General features: G+C 39.6%; 1 long non-coding RNA gene across 1 annotated transcript; it reads right to left on the bottom strand.

Moving 5' to 3' along the window:
* Positions 1-10,774: 10,774 nt before the first annotated feature.
* On the bottom strand, positions 10,775-11,822 carry LOC149267236 (uncharacterized). Its single transcript, XR_016253066.1, has 3 exons — positions 11,571-11,822; positions 11,335-11,428; positions 10,775-11,083 (listed from the first exon to the last, which is right to left on the bottom strand). It is a non-coding gene; the product is annotated as an uncharacterized LOC149267236 (long non-coding RNA).
* Between the last annotated feature and the right edge of the window lie 4,511 nt (positions 11,823-16,333).

Here is a 16,333-nt window from a genome sequence, read left to right as displayed (position 1 = left end):
CATGACTTCAGTTAGAACTCAAGTGAGTTGAGTTTAGTGGACTGGAGGTACAGTTGATGGAGTTGTGTTCAGTTTAACTTAGTTAAACTGGTTGTAGTTAGTCTAACTGCAGATAGACTAATGATGAGTTGTTAAACTAATTATTAACTCATAATACAACTAAAGAATACATCAGTTAACTCAGTTGCATGTCAGTGCATGTTCAGTTCAACAGGAACAGGTGGTAGAGAATCAGATTGCTATCAGTTGTGACTATAGTTGTGCACCAGATCTTGCACAATCAAAGGATTGAGTATGCCAATGAGTTTGCTCACGTATTTGGCCCGCATTTTAGCCTTTGCTCACGTCCACAAAGAGTGAGTGACTATTTTGCAGGTGAAAATCGAGTTTGGGAAGCAATTCTCATCAGTTCTTGAGCAGGTATTGAGCAGTGGAGGCAGGCAAGCAGTGGAAGAGATTTGGAGATCAGATCTGAGCTGTATTGTGTGTAACAGAGGTGGAGATACTTGTGAGAAGTATTATGCTGTGTAATGTTACATGACTCAATCATTAATATACAGATAGTGTGGGGTTTTTAGCGAGATGTTTTCCCCGTGATACATACTGTGTTAATGTGTGAATGCTCTTGATGTTTTATTGTTATTGATGCTGCTATATTCTTGATCAACGTAGAGGAGCTTATGTATTGTGTATGTTTTCCGCATTAGTACATGATCAGGATAATCTCCATTGAATATGTGTTAAATTATTCAAAATTTCTACATGGTATCAGAGCAAGCTAGATAATTGTAGAAAAAGTTTCTACATGGTATCGGAGCTGTTGATCATCAGATCTACTATTCAGGAAGTGTTTACATTCTATTTCTCTAGGCAGAGCCTGTAATCGGGCCAGGTAGCCTCTGGATTCATCCTTCCTTTGGAAGGTGAAATATCCGGTAAAAGCCCATACAGTCAATCTCTGTACGAGAAATATTTTGTTCTCACGAATTCTAGATCAGAAGCGGTTGAGTTTGGAGCTGGTGGAAATCAAATTTGCAGCAGTGTTGTTGAAATGTCTTTCAACGGATTGCTATTGTTATTCCAAAGCAAGAGCGACCTGGCGCTCAAGGATAAACTCAGTAACAATAAAGGTGAGAATGGATCTTCATCAAAGGTATCTGATGAAGAGAATTGTGCTTTGGCTGCCAAAGCAAAGAAAGGGAAGAGCAAGAAAGCTTCTCAGTCTGGTGCGAAAGGCAAGAAGCAGGATATGTCCAAGGTGAAGTGTTTTCACTGTCACCAGCATGGACACTATGCCACAAATTGTCCGCAGAAGAAGAAGAACAAGCAAGCTGCTGGATCTGCAGGGGGAGAGGCTTTAGCTTCTCAGTTTGAGCTTGATTTTTCATTGATCGCATGCTTGGTTTCAAGTGTGATGGGATCAGTGTGGTTCCTGGACAGTGGTGCGTCTTTTCACATGACGGGAGATAGAGATTTGTTCTCTGATCTAGAGGACAAAGATCTTGGAGTGCACATCGAGATGGGCGATGATGGTAGATACAGTGCGACCGGTATCGGTACCATTTCCTTTGAGAGGGAGTCTGGTAAACCCTTTGTATTGAAGGAAGTCATGCATGTTCCAGGATTGAAGAAGAATCTCATCTCAGTGGCGATGTTAGAAGACAAGGGGTATGATGTTGTTTTCAGCGAGGGAAAGGCCTTCCTGCGCAGCAAGACAACTAGTGAGACCCGGAAGATAGGGGTTCGAGTGAGGAACCTTTATCAGTTGCATGTAGATGGATGCGCAGCAATGGCAGGCAAGGCAGAAGGATTGGTGAGCCGGGATGATGGCGAGTTGTGGCACAGGAGATTGGATCACCTTCACCATGGAGCCTTGAAGATACTGCAGCAGATCACTACAGGGCTTCCTAAAGGCACACTTGCGCAGTCAGATCAGTGCAAGGGGTGTACTTTGGGGAAGTTTGTGAAAGCCACCTTTCACGAGAAGGATAGTCGCGCCACGACGATCCTTGAGAGAATTCACACAGACGTGTGTGGACCTTTCTCAGTTGCTTCGACAGCAAAACACAGGTATTATGTGATTTTTGTTGATGATTTCTCTCGTAAGTGCTGGATCTTCTTCATGCAGAAGAAGAGCGAGACATATTCAAAGTTCTGTGAATTCAAAGCACTGGTCGAGAAGGAGTCGGGGAAGAAGGTGAAGGCTCTTAGGAGCGATAATGGTGGTGAATACATCTCGGACGAGTTCAAGGATTTCTGCAAGGCAGAAGGGATTCGTAGAGAGCTCATAGCTCCCCATAACCCACAGCAAAACGGGGTAGCTGAGCGGAAGAACAGAACGATTGTGGGTGCTGCACGGGCAATGTTGCATGATCAGGGCCTACCCCTTCACTTGTGGGCGGAAGCATGCAATACAGCAGTTTATGTGCAGAACCGTTGTCCTCATAGGATACTTGGCATGAGTACACCCGAGGAGGCTTATTCTAGTAAGAAGCCTGATCTTTCTCATTTGAGGATTTTTGGTGCTAACGTTTACATGCATGTGACGAAGGATGCTAGAAAGAAGTTGGAGCCGACTGCAGAGGTTGGGATATTTGTGGGGTACACTGATACGCCCCACAACTATCGTGTGTATTTGCCAGACAGTGGTAAAACTGTTGTGCGACAGGATATAAAATTTCAGGAGGAGAAAGCCATGAAGTGTTCGCTTGAGAGGGAGCTACACTTGCATGCAGATGAGGAGCTATTAGTTCCTAAGGATGAGCTTCAGGACGTGGATCAGCCACAGGACGAGGTTCATGGAGTGGAAGAGACCACTCATGCAGCGCCAACCATCAGAGGGCGAAAGCGCTTGACAGAAGCTGAGCGACTGGCTCAAGATGCAGAGAAAGTTGTAGGACCACCTACAGCCCAACGCAGGCAGAGACAGTCACCTGATCGGTACACTGGATACATGGCTCTTATGAGCAAGTGTGTTGTGACTGAGCCATCCTCTTTCGAGGAAGCTGTGGAGGATCCCGCATGGGTAGACGCCATGGTGGAAGAGTATGATTCTATTGTCAGAAACAGTGCATGGGAGATTGTTCCTAGACCGGAAGGGAAATCAGTGGTAGGTTCGAGATGGATCTACAAAGTTAAGCAGGCAGCTGACGGGAGTGTGGAGAAGTACAAGGCAAGATTTGTTGCCCGAGGCTTTTCACAGATTGAGGGGATCGATTATGAGGAGACCTTTGCACCTGTCGCAAGGTATTCTTCCATACGGACGATTCTTGCTCTCTCAGCGCAGATGGGATGGCACATTCATCAGATGGATGTGAAGACTGCGTTCCTCAACGGAGTCATTGAGGAGGAGGTGTACATTGAGCAACCCGAAGGCTTTGAAGTCTTCAGCAGCGAGTCGCATGTGTGCAGGCTCAAGAGAGCGCTGTATGGGTTGAAGCAAGCACCACGTGCTTGGTACACACGGATAGACAGCTATTTCACAGGACTTGGATTCTCCAAGAGCGAGGCGATCCGAACCTATACCAGATTGTGGTGGAGGGTAAGTTGCTTATCATTGTACTGTATGTTGATGATTTGATTCTAACGGGTGATGAGCTGTTGATACTGTCATGCAAGAAGGATCTTGCTACAGAGTTTGAGATGAAGGATTTGGGCCTCCTTCACTATTTCCTAGGATGGAAATATGGCAGCGCAGTGGTGGACTGTTTGTTTCTCAGGGCAAGTATGCTCGGGAGATACTGGAGAAGTTCAACATGCATGGCTGCAAGCCTGTTGATACTCCTCTTCCTGGAGGTTGGAGGAAGGAGGATGCCACTTCGGGAAAAGAAGTGGATGCCACTGTTTATCGACAGTTGGTGGGGTCGCTGATGTATTTGGTCAATACACGACCTGATATATGCTATGCAGTTAACCAGCTTTCACAAGCTATGGTTAAGCCTACCAAGCTCTTCTGGAAGGCGGGCAAGCATGTATTGCGCTACTTGAGAGGCACATCGGGATATGGATCTTGGTACAGACAGGAGGATGAGGTGAAGCTATGTGGCTTCACGGATGCAGATTGGGCAGGGAGCCCAACAGACAGAAAGAGCACATCAGGAGGGGTCTTCAGTATCGGATCGACAGCAGTTTCTTGGTACAGCAGGAAGCAGAGATCTGTGGCACTCAGTTCAGCGGAGGCCGAGTATATGGCAGCAAGTTTGGCTGCATGCGAGGCTATATGGATGAGGAAGATCCTGGTTGGTTTATTCGGTTCTCATTTGGATCCTACTGTGATTTACTGTGATAACCAGAGTTGCATTAAACTCTCGGCTAATCCTGTATTTCATGATAGATCTAAACATATTGACATCAGGTACCATCATATCAGAGATTGTGTGCAGCGGAGGATCATGTTACTTTCGTACATTCCAACGGAGGATCAGGATGTTGATATTCTGATGAAGGCTCTCACCAGGAGCAAATTCGAGTACCACCGAGGCAGGATAGGGGTTGCTGATAATCCATATCTTGTCGAGAGGGAGTGTTGAGATTGCAACAAAATGATGGAGCTTAGTGAAAAGAGTCGCCTTCACTAAGTGGGCCCGCAGGCTATTTTTGGCGCAAGTCTATTTTTAGACATATGGATCATGTCTATGTTTATGGATGATTGATCAAGTTGGGAAAATAGATGGACTTCTATTTTTGATGAAAGTGTGAGTGATCACAGTGTGAGTGATCAAGTCTATTTTTAGACTGGCTGTCAAAAATAGAAAAGTCAAATATTATTATCTCACAATAATATTTGGACTATAAACTTAATCTTATTCTCTTGGAGCACTTCAGTTTGAGCTACGGAAGTGGCACATGCAGCTGTCAGAAGGAAATTCGTTTTTCTTATGAGTCAGTTGAGTTGTTGCATGCATGACTTCAGTTAGAACTCAAGTGAGTTGAGTTTAGTGGACTGGAGGTACAGTTGATGGAGTTGTGTTCAGTTTAACTTAGTTAAACTGGTTGTAGTTAGTCTAACTGCAGATAGACTAATGATGAGTTGTTAAACTAATTATTAACTCATAATACAACTAAAGAATACATCAGTTAACTCAGTTGCATGTCAGTGCATGTTCAGTTCAACAGGGACAGGTGGTAGAGAATCAGATTGCTATCAGTTGTGACTATAGTTGTGCACTAGATCTTGCACAATCAAAGGATTGAGTATGCCAATGAGTTTGCTCACGTATTTGGCCCGCATTTTAGCCTTTGCTCACGTCCACAAAGAGTGAGTGACTATTTTGCAGGTGAAAATTGAGTTTGGGAAGCAATTCTCATCAGTTCTTGAGCAGGTATTGAGCAGTGGAGGCAAGCAAGCAGTGGAAGAGATTTGGAGATCAGATCTGAGCTGTATTGTGTGTAACAGAGGTGGAGATACTTGTGAGAAGTATTATGCTGTGTAATGTTACATGACTCAATCATTAATATACAGATAGTGTGGGGTTTTTAGCGAGATGCTTTCCCCGTGATACATACTGTGTTAATGTGTGAATGCTCTTGATGTTTTATTGTTATTGATGCTGCTATATTCTTGATCAACGTAGAGGAGCTTATGTATTGTGTATGTTTTCCGCATTAGTACATGATCAGGATAATCTCCATTGAATATGTGTTAAATTATTCAAAATTTCTACAGATTTCCCGATAACAAAATGGCGACTCCGCTGGGGAATGAATAGATTGTTTGTTTGTCTACATTTGTTTACTTTATAGACTTAAAGACGGAGCCTAAAGTCAAGCCAGCGAGCCTTCGAACTGCGTTTGCTATGCAAGTGCAAAGTAGATCAATGCTGCTTCAGTCTATCTCCGGGTTTTGTTTATGCACTGAACAATCGATTTACAAGCTCTCTAATTGCCCTTGTGGTGGCTCTAGTAACCTCCTTAGATCTACCCCTGTGATTGATTTACTTGTTACCACTTGCTCGGCCTAAATCCCTGAACTGAGCTGCAAACTGTGACCTGGAACCCAGTTAAAGTCTTGTCCCTGGTCCATCGCACTGTCTCTTCTTTGGATTTGGAGAAAGCAAGAGTTCGAATATTGATCCAAAACAACAAAAAAACTCGCCTCATTCATTAGTAGCATTCATCCCTTGTATGCATGGTTGTACAACAGCCTGAAATTCTTAGTGAAGTCCCATGGGATCCCATCATTTGGTTCACTCACAGATATCAAGCACAAGAACTAGGTCAAGCAAGAGATAGATGAATACTTAGAATAGTGGAGACAGGTTACCATCAAGGAAGATCTTGAAGTAAACAGATAGAGTATGCACAAGTATATCGGTGGCCCTGTCCAAATCAACACGGTGTGTCTCTTGCTCAAGAAGGAAACACAAACTGGTTCCAAGTCAGTGTACCTGGATGCCATGGAGGCTAGAGTTTGCTTCCAGCTAGACACCATCGCAAAGTTTGGGGATATCATTGCGTAGTACCAAGCTTGGCACCACTATGTAGCCGAGAAACATCAAGTGGAAGTTTATGAGCTGGAGTTTACCCAAACGCAAACATGATATGTTTTGTCTTATTAGGTTGTCTAGTTGGCTCTAGCCAATTTTGTCTTATATGCGTACGAGTGTAAATTGTAATATTATTTTGCAATTAATTTGTAATTGGAATTCCAAGTGTCAATATTGAAATGTGAAGAGTCACAATGTAAATAATGAATCATTGTAAAGACATTCAAGAGTCGTGAGGTAATTCCAAGAGTTACAAAGGGGAGTTGAAGAGTCACTCCCTCTTGTTATAAATATACCCTCATAACTCATGTAAAGGGCTTTGGGGGAGCCAAGCTTTTAGCTAGATTTAGGCTTATAATCAAGAGCTTGGGAGTTTGTGAGGGCCTTGGATTCTCTATAGCATAGAGAGAGTATCTTTCTTTGGAGGAGCAGGTGTTGACTTCATGTTCCACTATTGGGGCTAGTGGTCTGTCAATGGTATATGTGTGAATGAAACTTTCACTTAATAAAAGATTAGAGTCAGCACAGCATATGTGTGAATGGAACTTTCACTTAATAAAAGATTGGAATCGGCACGTTTTCATGCATATGTAGTTAATATAGTAAGATTATTCGTGTTATGTTTGCAATGTATGTTATTTAACTTACACTTATGCTTATGAATTATTTCATTCGCATTGGAACAAATCTTGTTGAATGGATATTGTTGTTTAATTCCATCACTGTTAACTTGTGAACTATTTCGTAGATTAGCTTGTGATGTTTTTATGCTCGTGTGTTCCTTTCAAGTTACGTACTATTACAAGCTTCTAAGGGACTCACTCATTTTCCCTTCGTTATTAGAGCCTCCATGCATTGCACATGATTTTCCACAGAGTCACACTTGTTCCCACCAAAGTCACCATACATCACTCTATGCGCCATTGCAGCCAAGGAACAACAGTAACACCCACTGCATTGACAACCAGGGTGTATTCTGGATGGGACTCCTACACCAAACAGTGTGAAGTGGTTTCCTTTGTCTTGTCTTTTGTGGTTTTTGTGGTTTGGTCTTGATGGTTTGTTGGGTGTAAGGAAAGAAAGTGGAAAATACAAAGCGAAAGAGAAATAGTTAACTTTAGAAGAGCTCAACGAGGGAACTCAACCCGAGAAGCAAAACCTTGATCAAACCCTATGCATAAAATAAAAGATGAAAAGAGAACAGAAGAAGATGGCGGAATAATCAAAATGGACATGACTGAGTCCACTTGAACAAAAAGAAGATATAACCACTATGAAAGTGGAATGGAAAAGAAGTTGTCATAAATTCTAATAATGCGTGGTTGATGTAGATTTGATACTGTGAAATTATGATAATGTGTGGTAGATGTAAATTTGATATTGTGAAATTACGATGTTGCATAATAATAATGTGTGGTTGATGTATATTTGATATTGTGAAATTATGATTGTTGTATAATGTAACATATCATTATGTATAGCTACGAGCACCATGGGTAGCAAGGTAAGTAAATACTCCTTAAAAACTAATATGATTATTGTATGAATGGTATAAGAATGGAATAAAATTGGAATTAGACTGTGCGGTAAAGTCAATTCATAAATTGCATATTACCAGGAATGACCATTAGATAAATGTGCAAGATAATCTTTTGATGTCAATTACTATTAATAATGTGGTTATAGTGATGTTTTTGACCCTTGTTGGGTGTCCATTAGAAGTGGTTATATTGATATTATTAATAATGTGGTTATAGTGATGTTTTTGACCCTTGTTGGGTGTCCATTAGAAGTGGTTATATTGATATTTTTTACCCTTGTCGGGTGTCCATTAGATAAATGTGCAAGATAAGTTCGTATTGAATATGAATTTGGAAGAAAAGTGAGTTTTACTCCAGAATTGAACGATCGCCTAGTTAAAGTGCAATAGAAGCACTTTGTTCCTCAGGATGCCACTTGGGAAATGGATGATGAAATGAGTGAAGTTTTTCCTATATTGTTTCAAGGAAAATGGAAAAATGAAAACACCACTAACACAGAAGAATGAAAACACCACTAACAATGTTCCTCTGTTAGTTCCTTTTTAAGGGGAAGGGCCTTTTTAAGGGGAAGGGGGATGTAATAAGGAACAATGTTCCTCTGTTAGCTCCTTCCACTAACAATGTTCCTCTGTTAGTTCCTTTTTAAGGGAAAGGGAGATGTAATAAGGAACAAGGGAGATGTAATACCCCTAGTAAGTTTATTTTTATGGCTGGCTGTTGTTCAGCTGCCTGTTGTATTGAACATGTGGTGCCTGTTGTATTGAACATGTGGTTGAAAAGTCAAAGTGAGAAGGGAGATGTAATACCCTAGTAAGTTTATTTTATTTTTATGGATGTGGTTGAAAAGTCAAAGTGGGAAGGGAGATGTAATACCATTTTTATGATTGGCTGTTGTATTTAACATGTAGTTGAAAAGTTTATTTTATTTTTATGGATGTGGTTGAAAAGTCAAAGTGGGAAGGGAGATGTAATACCATTTTTATGATTGGCTGTTGTATTTAACATGTAGTTGAAAAGTTTATTTTATTTTTATGGATGTGGTTGAAAAGTCAAAGTGGGAAGGGAGATGTAATACCATTTTTATGATTGGCTGTTGTATTTAACATGTAGTTGAAAAGTCAAAGTGGGAAGGGAGATGTAATACCCTAGTAACTTTATTTTATTTCTATGGTTGTTGTATTGAACATGTGATTGAAAAGTCGGAGTAACTGGAAAATTTTGGAATAAAGTTATTCTCAAGAAGGGGCGGGAACAAAAAGAAGAAGAATCCTCTTTTTGCTGCGAAAACCACCAAGAAATTGAACTGTTTAACTGTTGGTTGTACAAACCACCATGAAATTCATGACTGGAGATCAAATTCATGAGGTGGAACTGATTGAAAAAGGATTGCAAGAGATAACAGTTTCATGAGGTGGAACTGATTGAAAAAGGATTGCAAGAGATAACAGTTTTCTTCATAAAAAGAAAGGGACAATGGGAGATAAAGACCGTACATGTACCTAGAAATTAGCAGGACGCTGCTGCTAAGGGTTAAGGAGGTATGAAGTAAGAAATGAATTGTTGATTTGTTGTTCTGACAGAAAGGAGTAGAGCTCGGGGGGACTACAGAGAAGTGAAGTTCATGGTGTAGAGCTCGGGGGAACTACAGAGAAGTGAAGTTCATGGTTGGGATAAACGGGGAAGCCTTTTTCAGGTATTTCCTAGATAAGTATATATAATTTCGTGGAAATGAATCTGTGTTAATTACATTCATTCTACAGTTTATAACTATGACAGGTTTTAGGAAATATCAAAGTAGCTCATATTGTTTCCTATATGTGTTCGAGTAAAAGAAAAGAATGGATAATTTTTGCTAGTTTCCTTCTAATGAAAATGTGTATATAAGTGTGGATTTGGACTAAATAATTGTAGGAAATCTAGTGGCACCGGGACAAAGGGTTATGTTTAAGGATTTGAACAGGAACCCTGACCAAGGACCAACCCTGGCAACCAATACAGAAGTGGGTGTGAACAGAAAATAGAAAGATGGAGCTAAGGTAGAAGAATGTTAGCATTTGTTTCGAAAACAAATGAGACACTTCTAAAATTAGACTATGCTTTTAACAACTACAGGAAAGTTAAAGATATGTATGTATATATTGAAGGTATATGCATTTATTATAATATAAAAACTTATCACAGACAAGTAAAGAGTAGGACAGTTATACCCAAGTTAGTTGTTGCAGGCCATGACAAGGGACCTTGTCAATTGGCCAAGGGACAAATAGTCATGGGCAAATGTATTAAGAAAGCACAAAGAGAATTCGTAATGGTCCCCCATGACAGGTGTCCTCCAGGTCCTTGGCTTAGTACCGAGGCTATTATATCAAAATACCAATTACAGAGCTACTACGAAGATATTGTCAAAAACAATACATAGATTGTAGTGAAAGAAATCTTGTATGCATACATGATAAATAAAGAGGATGGTAAGGCCATTATCACCAAAATAATCATAATAATTGCACAAGGAAATAAGTATTGCCCAACCTTACAGGCTTCGACCTTAAATTATACATAAGTTAAAGAAACCATACCTAGGTACACATGTATCATTGACATGCACAGTAAATTTCGAGAGAACAAGATGCAATGCTATTCTAGAAATGAATCAAGGAAAGTTTGCATTCTTGGTAACACAGGTATCGACCACATATCAAACTTTAAAGTGAGAAAATCTAGAAATTTATAGAACGGTAAACCCATTGTAAAATACAATTATTATAACAATTGTATACAGAAAATGGGAATTTTCCCCAAATACTTTTAGTGCAACTTTCCAGACAGGGATGCATTCAAATAAGTGAAATTCTGGCTAGATACGACCCTCTCTGTAAAACCCTAAAATCAAGAGATTTGCATATGAGCCAGAAAAGTTGGGCATGTCTATGCCATTGATAACCTGTGAAAGATAAAGATAAATAATCCCCTGTAGCAGCCGTGGCGAAAGGAAGAGAAATTGTGAGCATTTAATACAAGAAATGCCAAACCAAAGACCCCAACTCCGTTGAGACTAACCTGTGAAAAATAAGAAGAGTTCCTCAGTTAATCCTCACATTCCTTAGGAAATTATTATAATCAATGTGAAAAAAATTGTCAAAACAATTATAATATTTTTACCAGTGGTAAGGGAGGAGAAATCTCTGCATTAAGACTTTGTTTCATAATACAATATGTCAATTTCGAATATGCATGCAATTAATGGGAGACCCTTTTTAAAGAAGACAAGTTAGGGTTTGAAATTAGGACTAGATTCTTAAGAATGTTACCTTGTGAAATCCATAATAATGGAGTGTCAATGCTAAGAATTATGGAGAAAACAGTGGACATAACCAAAATCCTGATGAAATTCCAAGGTTTGACCTACACATTCAATTACATATCATTAAGCTGAGAAATAAACAATCTAGCCGATGAAAATACCCAAAATCTTAGAAGTAGTTATAGAGGGTTATATACGTAAAAAAAGAAGTTAAAAGAATAGAGATATGGGTCGATTTCAAACCTGGATGTGAAACCCTGCCTCAGTCTTAAGTAAAATTCTCTTCCATCGGCGATAGCAGCAAGACTGGAAAATAATTCATTATGCAAATCTTTACTATGTGAGGAAAAACCCTAGTTTGCCATCTTAATTCACCGATTGCAGATCGTGTTTCCAAAACTGGTGCAATTGCAAATGAGGCCAAAGCATCAGTATTCGTGGGTAGGTAACTAAGTCAGAGTCATAATCATCGTAGATTAAACCCTTAGCGATCCCTGTCGTCGAGATTTCCACATGTCAACGAGTGGATCAAGTTGTGGATAATACTTCCAAATGTAACATATCACATGGGCCGCAGGCTGTGAGGCCTCCACGAATGCATAGGGTAGCCATGAAAAGCCCTCAAAGGGGTCTAGAACCCTCTATACATGTTGAAACTTCCAAGGTCATTAAATCATTGCGAAGTTCAAATCTCATTGAGTACACTGTCCCTGTGGTGATAGTTAAAGAGGCAGATTTCCCAATCCTGTTTTGGCGGTGCGTGAGTCTAGCTCTTGCTAAAATCATAGGATCTTAGTATATCGACCTGCAGGGAGTCCCTGTGGTGATAGTTAAAGAGGCAGATTCCCCAATCCCGTTTTGGCGGTGCGTGAGTCTAGCTCTTGCTAAAATCATAGGATCTTAGTATATCGACCTGCAGGGAGTTGGATGTACCCCTGGTGTTATAGAGACAGCTACGAGAATTGATCTTGGGTCTCCCATAGATTAGGACTAGCAATTACCGATACACCATGTGGTTAAAAAAAAAAAAAAAAATCATTGTGAACAAAACATCAAAATCATAGGATCTTAGTATATCGACTTGCAGGCAGTTGGATGTACTCCTGATGTTGTAGTTGGATGTACTCCTGGTGTTATAGAGGCAGCTATGAGGATTGATCCTAGGTCTCCCATAGATTAAGACTGGCAGTGACCAATTCACCATGTGGTTAAAAAAATTAAATTAAATTATTGCAAACAAAACATGAAAGCTTGGTTTTATGTGTCCACCACCTATATAATATCAACCCTTTTTATGTGTATATAATTTTATAAGGACAAAACATTAGGTAATGAAAATACAAAAACAATAATTCCATCCTTGGACAATGGGCAAGGTTGGCTAAGCCAACACCTTAGTCGAGGCTTGATTTTATGTGTCCACCACCTATATAATATCAACCCCTTTTTATGTGTATATAATTTTATAAGGACAAAACATTAGAAAATGAAAATACAAAAACAATAATTCCATCCTTGGACAATGGGGAAGGTTGGCTAAGCCAACACCTTAGTCGATAATAGATTGACAATTAAAAGAGGAAACATTGTGTAAATAAAAAGATATATAATAATTTTTATTGATGGAAGAAGTAGAAAAAAAGATTGGAAAACAACATGTTTATTTTTTTGTGAAAAAGAATATATAAATAATTTTAGACAGACGTTATAATAGATCTTTTCAATATTTATTTTTTAATTAATAAAAAAAAATTATTTAAAAATTAATAATAATAAAAGAAGCAAACATCATTTTAAAAAAATAATAATTTGGTCTTCAATTCACTCTTAAAAACATAAATTATATATATATATATATTCTTCAATCAATAAATAAAGTTCTTTAATCCAATTTGCTATGTAGCACAGGCAAGTTAATTATTTCTTAAAACTTTGTAAATATTTTTTTTTTCCTTGTGTTTTACAATTTTATTTTAAAAAGTGATTAAAGATGTTTTTCAATAATATATATTTAATATTTTCGCCACTTCATATAAAGTTAAACATTCTAATTGCAATTTTGATTATAAAAAGATAAAATAGTAACATGGTTTTGGATACTTCAAAATTTTATCTATTTATAAAAACCATTCTCTGAAATCTTTAAACATAATTACAAAGTGATGATGAGAAACTTATTTTAATCGAAAAATTTAATCCAAATATGGTTCACCATAACTTTAAAGTAAAACATTAACCAAAAATCAATTTGGGGGATGAAAAGCCATCACTCCTCATCGATGAATCTGACCTCTTTAAAGAAGTATTTGAAAAAAAATAAATGGGTCACTTAGGCTCTTTGTCTAACTTACAAAGACCTCTCCCACTTCCAAAGCTTAAATGTTCCCAGTCTTTATGATTAACCAATGTGGAATTGAATATGTGCTTGAAATAAGGTGTATGCTTATGTTTATGGTTGATTGTTTATGTGTTTTAAGTCTATTTGATTGAACTGATATAACAGCAACTAAAGTGGCAGACAAAATGTAGCAATAAAACAACACACATAAGACAACAATTTAATGAGGAGTTCATCCAAAACTCTTGGGCTACATCTCCTTGAGCTCTAATCAACTCAACTAGACTCTCTAGGATTATGGCAGCAATCTTCTTACAAGCTCTCTGGCTCAAGTCCATGGTTTAACACAGAAACAATGGGTTTAGAATGCCATTCTGTCCCCGGCTCTGAAGCTCTCGGCCTTCTTGCTCTGGCTTTGGCTCTTAGGCTCTCGCGCTAGCTCTTAGGCTCTCGGCTCTTTGGCTCTAGCTTCTCAGCTGTCTCTCGGCCTCTGCGTGCCTCTGTGATCCGCTTGACCTCCAAGCGATCCTCGACAACCTTCCAGCGACCTTGTTGCAGCTTTGTTGCCTGTCAATCGCACTCTCAGGCTTTCTCGCCCCTTCAGCTCTCTGCACTGCCTTCTTATACCTCTCAATCGTGCTCTCAGACTCAGCAAGCCCTCTGTCTCTGTCATTGAACAGCTTTTAAGCCTATTGGCGCTTGTCTGTTCGTTTTAGCTCTCTAGCTCTCTAGCTCCCAGTCGTCGTCCCTTCATCTTCCTTCTGGAGCGTTTAACAATCATTGCTAATGTCCCAAGGTATGGTGGCCACCTGTTTTGCAACGGAAAAGGCCACTAGTGCGTTGAAATCCCAAAGATATCATTTCTCTATTTACACAAAGAAATACACCGGAAACGCTGAAAATTTTGCATAAACGTCTTTTATCGGACTTGAAAATCCCTTAAATCCGCTCTATAACCATATCGGGTCCGCCTTTGGCTATTGTCGTAATCTCCATTGTCGATCTCGGTGTTCTCCGATCCAATGGTCATCATGCAATTTCGGGCGACTTAGGAGTACGAAGGTTACCTGCCCAAAAAGGCGGTTTTCCTCTCTCCTCTGCCAACCACGAGTCGACCAGTCTATGGAATCGAGCGGAGCAAGCCCAAAACCATTTACCGCTTGAGGCCTACTCGAAATCCGCCTTTACGGAACTCAAAATCTATGCAATCGGGCTTAGAATTCCCCTTCGGGTCCATAATATTGCTTCAGGCGTCGTTCCTTTGTATTTTGGTTTTTACACCGAAAAACGTTAATTCACAGAAAAATTTGAATTTCCGAATTTCACAAATTATAGAATCCTGCCTTATATTCCATCAAGTCTGCCTTTTAAATCGCTATCGCATGTCGCAAATGCTCGTTCCGTGGCTTTCCCTTTGTATTTGAAAAATACATTAAAACCTTTGAAAATCCAACAAAAGGCTTTATGGTGGACTTTAAATACCTATGCAGAGAAATCCATAACCCTTTCGGGTCCAGTCGCATCGCATCGATGCATATGTGTGTGTGTGTGTGTGTGTGTGTGTGTAGCCCCGCTCCGTCGTATGACTCTGACGCGATATTGCGATGCAATTGATCGCAATCGCGTATCGCATGGGCTCGAGGTCTTTCCATATGGTATCATCGATTGCGATCCGCCGATATCAGCGATCACGATATCGCATCAACCCGGTCCTTTCCTTATGTTTCATGCCCTTGCTGATGCCAATCCGTCGATCGGTGATCTTAGTGTCGCATCGGCCCGGGTCTTTTGCTCATATTATATGCCTATGCCCGCCTCTAACCCGATATGTCGGGGATCGACGATCGAGGGTGCTTCCCCTTTCCGCTTAAGTCCGCCTTGGACCTCCTCTGATGCGATTTTCTTCATAAAGCCTTTTAGGCCATTTTTTTGAAGATTTGCCTCTTTTTCCAAATAAGCAAGGGCATCTTCTTTCTGCCATAACTTTTGCATCCTAAGTCCATTTTTGCCCATTCAAGTTGCAGTAGATTCAGAATGAGACGATCTCTGCAATGGGGCTAATTCCAGGAACTTCCTTGGACTTTCATTTTTCCTCTGTGAGGAACACTTAGACTTAGGAGTCTATCCAAAATCCATTTTGGATCATTTTTTCACACAGTGGGAAAACCTATATAAGTCAATTGTCAAACTAGTAGTGAGGACAACCATTATTGTTTGTTATTTGTGAATACAAGCTCACTCATCTCCATTATTCAAGAAAAACCACACCACTTGGAATTACTAGTTAGTGGTTCGTAAGGGGTAAGCTTTCACTCCTGCTAGATACCTCTGAGTCCTGGATTTTTAACATGTTTCCTTAAGTCAAAAGAAAACAAACTCTTGGAAAAAAAAATTAAAACATACTCCAAATCCATTTATTAACATATACCATAACTAAATAGTCTTTTTTTTAATATAATTTTCAAAAACGCATATTATTTTATGTATTACTTTGTTCCTCTTTTGGGTTATACAACACCCTATCCCTAACTACTCTACTCTACTCCACAAGTGAGCCTGAGCCACAACCTTTACCAGTTAGAGCTAGAATTGTAGGCAAAGAGACTTCAGTTTTTGCTGAATGAGTTGTTTGTGAATTAAAAAATGCATATTATTTTATGTATTACTT

This window comes from Pinus tabuliformis, chromosome 6 (assembly GCF_031772625.1).
Source record: "Pinus tabuliformis cultivar Carrire ecotype Pingquan chromosome 6, CPIR1, whole genome shotgun sequence".
Lineage (NCBI taxonomy): Eukaryota > Viridiplantae > Streptophyta > Pinopsida > Pinales > Pinaceae > Pinus > Pinus tabuliformis.
The sequence above is the reverse complement of the archived record's forward strand: the minus strand, read 5'-3'. Positions and strand labels throughout refer to the sequence as shown.